This window comes from Rhinopithecus bieti, unplaced genomic scaffold (assembly GCF_001698545.2).
Source record: "Rhinopithecus bieti isolate Rb0 unplaced genomic scaffold, ASM169854v2 scaffold_62792, whole genome shotgun sequence".
In the NCBI taxonomy this organism is placed as follows: domain Eukaryota; kingdom Metazoa; phylum Chordata; class Mammalia; order Primates; family Cercopithecidae; genus Rhinopithecus; species Rhinopithecus bieti.
In genome coordinates this window covers 168,963-173,875 of record NW_016823935.1, presented here as the reverse complement: position 1 = coordinate 173,875, position 4,913 = coordinate 168,963, and positions in this window count along the sequence as shown.

Below are 4,913 nucleotides of genomic sequence, written 5' to 3'. Positions count from 1 at the left end.
TATTTATTTTCTAGCAATGAATTTACTTCAAGAAAATATATCAAAATATTTTCATTCCCAATTTAGCTTACTATAAACTGATTTTATGCATATTTATTAACTGGTAACAACCAGAAGAGCTTTTCTAGACCAAAATGACAAGTTGCAAATAGATTGGAAACAATCTAAGAATGGTATAGTGCTTGTTTTATTTTATCCACAAAGAAAATATACTACCATTTGATAAATTAAAATGAATAACCAAATTAGCTTTAGCCTTTGTAACTATGAATATGCTTTGAATTGTAAGTAGCAGAAAACTATCTTATATTAGAATTTACTGGCCTCACAAATTTAAGTTAAGAAGTCTTCAGGCTGGGGTTTCAATGACACAGTGGTGTAATTATTACATAAAAGTGTAACTAAGCTTCTTCCCACTTTTCTACTTTTCCTTTTACTATCAACTTTTTTCTGGCCTGGGTTGTTTGTGGACCAATCCCAGCTAAGATAAACGCTATGGCTAATACTACTATCTGCCTATTCTTAATTTATTCTCCCTTTACCTCTAGAAGATCTGATTTTATTTAGGGCTGCAATGCACTTGTTTAAAAATTACATTTTCCCTCATAGCTAGATATAGTTATGTGATCAAGTTTTTGCCAAGGAAAAGAGATGTGTGGGGCTTCCAACTAAACTCTCTAAAGGGGATGAGCATTCTCCATTTCTAAGCCTTGTCAGTGATGTGTAATACTTGAGGATTCCAGCAGTGATCTGTAAAAGAGGTGTTGAGCCCTTCTCCTATTCCCTTTCTTCTTCTTTCTGGCTGGAGTAAGATCTTAACAGACGGAAATACAGAAAACACCTGGGGCTCTGATGGCTTTGTTGAGCTTCCGTACCATGCTTAATTGGTCTATCGTCAGACTTCTTTCTTAAGATGACAGCTGACACTAATCATAACTGTTATAAGCACCATGTTTGGGTTGGCTTGGCCCTCCTTCTAAATCGATCAATGTCAACGGATCTGGAATTAGCAAGACTGGTTTAAACCGGTGGCTCTCAACTGTGACTGCAGTTTAAAGTCACTTGGGGAGTTTTTAAATCTTGGTCTCTACTTCAGAAAAATTAAATCAGAGTCTCTGCATTGAAACCCCGGCATCATAGCGTTTAAACTCCACAGGTGATTCTAGTATTGAGCCAACTGACTTAACTTATGCACTGCCCACCCTTGGAAGAAAGGTCAATCTCTAAACCACATTGCTGCTGCATAGTGCGGGCAGGAGTGGGTCGGATATTATAGAGTCAACTCAAACGTGCACTGCCAGCTACTAACCTAAAAATGTCACAGTGCAGTAAGAAAGCGGTTGTTTACGTTGGAAAGAAACATACATATAAGGAATAAGGAGAGCATAAGCAATTATGTTGTCCTTATTGTATCATAAATAATCAGAAAAATTCAGGGAGGGAGAAAACAATTCTGGTCCTCTGTTAAAATGCCAGTTCTTGTCCTCTGTGTTAACGAAGTTTAAAGCTATTTTGTTACATGCCTATACTTCAAAGGGTACACTATTTCCCTTTGATTGATCTCATGCTACATAAAAAAGTCTTTCTTTGTTCACTATTTTTCTCTAAAATGCATCCTTAGCAACTGTCACAGTATAGTAAGCAAAACCTCAGTTTATGATGATCTCTTGAGATGATTTGGCCTCTAAGAGTTCTGGAGAATTACTCTGTGGAATTATGAACATTAATGTCATCTTCCAAGTCTACCAAAAATGTAAGAATAGTGAAAACAGAGAGAGATAAGTAAATTTTAATTATTTCTAGTATATAAAATGGCAGTTTCCATATTATATACCAAAATATTGGAAAATGTTTATAGTGGAAAATAAAAGACATGGTAAAATCTGAAAACATTTTCAGTATGCAATATTGGGGGTAAGCAGCTTTGATGGAGGTAGTAATCCCTCAAAAGGGAAAATTATAAATAGGCTGTGTGCAGTGGCTCACGCCTATAATCCCAGTGCTTTGGGAGACTACGAAAGGTGGATCACTTGAGGTCAGGAGTTGGAGACCAGAGTGGTCAACATAGTGAAACCCTATCTCTACTAAAGATACAAAAATTAGCCGGGCATGATGGCACGTACCTGTAGTCCCAACTACTCAGATGCTGAGACAGGAGAATCGCTTGAGCTCGGGAAGCGAAGGTTGCAGTAAGCCAAGATCATGCCACTGCACTCCAGCCTGGGTGACAGAGTGAGACTCTATCTCAGAAAAAAAAAACACAAAACAAAGAAACAAAAAACAAAACAAAACAAAACAAAACTAGGAAAATTACAAACAGACTGCGTTCAGAAATTTCTGTTTATACATACTGGCCTCGAATACGATTTTACCTCTTTTTCTAGACTGTGTCACTATTAGGCTCACTTAATTATTACATTAACAATATGTTTGATATCCAGGAGTCTCTGGGGAGAATACACAAGTATACTTCCATGCTATCACTGTACATGATAATATAGTAGTCACTGTTGTTCTTTTACTTAATCATGTTGGTGACTGTAGCAAATAATGCCAGTGCTCTGCCCTTCACTTCTAATACCCTGAATCTTAACTAATCTTTGGAGCACTTCCAATGGCCGCTGAAGCTACCTTGCCCACATCAAAAGAGAAGGGGTTTCTGATAATTTGGAGTGGATCTTCATTAGTCCTGGCTTCTGTATTTGAGAATTCATCTGCTTACTAAAACTTATTTGTAACCTCTGAATCAATGATGTGCCTTGTGGAAAAAATGTAAGTGCTAGATAAGCTTAATTCAGGCATGAGTTATAATGTTGTCCATTAATTCAATGTTAATGAATAAAACATGTATGTTAAGTAAGGTGTCTTTAAACAGAAACCCATAAAACAAGGTTATATGGTGATTGGTTGACAAAAATGTGATAAAAGGCTCATAGAAACCTAACATTTTATTTCCTCTAGGTACAATGATCAGGATTCATCATTCAGTGTTCATGATGATTTTGTAGAACATAACTACCATGAATAACAAGAATCAACTGTATTTCTCTTAGTGGGGACTAGGAATATTTAAGCAACATGGACTAGAGACTGGCAGATATGGATGTAAGAAAGTTCAGCTGTCTTGCTTTGAATCAGGATACTTTTGAGGCATAATCTAGATCCCAAAATTCTCCTGCAGACTGAAACCTTCCTCTGTAGGATTTCCCCTAAGATTGTGGCCTCGTTTCCCTTCCTCCCTTCTCTGTCCTACTTTAACTAGTATTTTGCCAGTTCCTGCTGAGAGTGTTCTTGATAAATCATTTGCACAAAAATTATCTTATCAGAGTAAACTTCTAGAATATTTGACCAAGACAAAAAATTCAACCTAAAACTTAAATATTAACAGAGTAAACGCCAGTATGGGGTATAATAGAATAATAATTACAACAGCAGCAGCTACTATTTCCTCACCATTTATAAGGTATCATACATTGCAGTAAACACTTATCTTGCTTAATCTACACTGCTACACTATACTATAAATAATTTAGTCACCATTTTATAGAGGAAGAGACTTAAGTTGAGAGAATTGAAATTGTCCAAGATTGAGCCTAGTTCTTAAGCTATAGAGCTGAAATTATAGCTCTAAACTATGTGTCCCAAAAGGTTATAATCTTAAACCACTAGGATGTGATCTTTTGATATATATAGTATTAGTAAATTGACCTTTTATGTTCCAGTTGCAGAATAATTTTTGCCTAAATTTGTATAAATAATAGGTTGGTTGTTGTGCTTAAAATAACTATCTGTAATATCGGTTTTCCAAGAAGTACATAGAATATGAAACAGGAACTATTACTTCTACTATCCAAGCTTAGAGCAGAAACTAGACCCTTCAATATGTCTTAGAAGGCCACACTGATCTGGCCCTGCTCACCTCTTCGGTTACACAGATAACTTCTCTTTCCACAGAAACACAAAGTTCACGTTATCACTAGGACGCTGCTACAGGCATTTCTCAGATCTTCACAAAGCTGAAGATCTTTATTTTTAATTTTTAAATTTCACTTTAACTATTAAATTATAACCTCTTCACAGAAGCTTTCTCTGCCAATATAACCTAAATAAACCAACTCACCTGCAGCATTCACTGTCCTTCACAAACACTGTTTTATTTTAATGGTAACAGTTGGCACGTTTTGGAATTATCTCTTGTTTTGTTGTGTATTGTCTTTCCCCCTCACTAAAATCTGAGCTCTATTAGGGGGATAACCCATTTGTCTTTCTCACCACCTTTATGTCACCACCTGGAACACAGTACATCCTCAAAAAACGTCTGTTTACCAAATGAATAAGTGAACATTAATGTGAACCTGTGGATTAATGCAAGACTGAAATATTAGCCTTAATTCACTGAAGACTCTTTCAGGTGTTCTTACAAAGCCCTTTGTGAATGTTATACATATATAGCTGCCTTTCTGTTGGCATCTACTGTTATATCTGTTCTTGGTAACTGCAAAGTAAGTGATCAAATCTGGACAGAGAAAGACTCTTTCATGGCATCTCATAGTCTATGGAGTATGCCATTGTTTTTGGTTTTCTGTCATTTTAGTTTCCTTTTGAAAAATCATATTTGAATATGAAATAGCAAAGAATAGGCCAAATATTGATTTTATGTATTATCCTGTTCTTTGCTTTTCTTTACTGAGTCTAGGAAATAGTGACAGTACTCTCATTAATGTGCTCTCTCATTAATATCTCTCATAGATATAGTTCAATCTCTCGTTAATGCTACTTCAATGATTTGTGTGTGTGGGGTGTGTGTGTGCACGTGCACATGTGCATATCAGGAGATATTTTAACTGTACTCAAATTTTAGCTACTGGAACTCACCAGGAATTACTCATTAAAATGTTTCAAGCTTTTCGGCA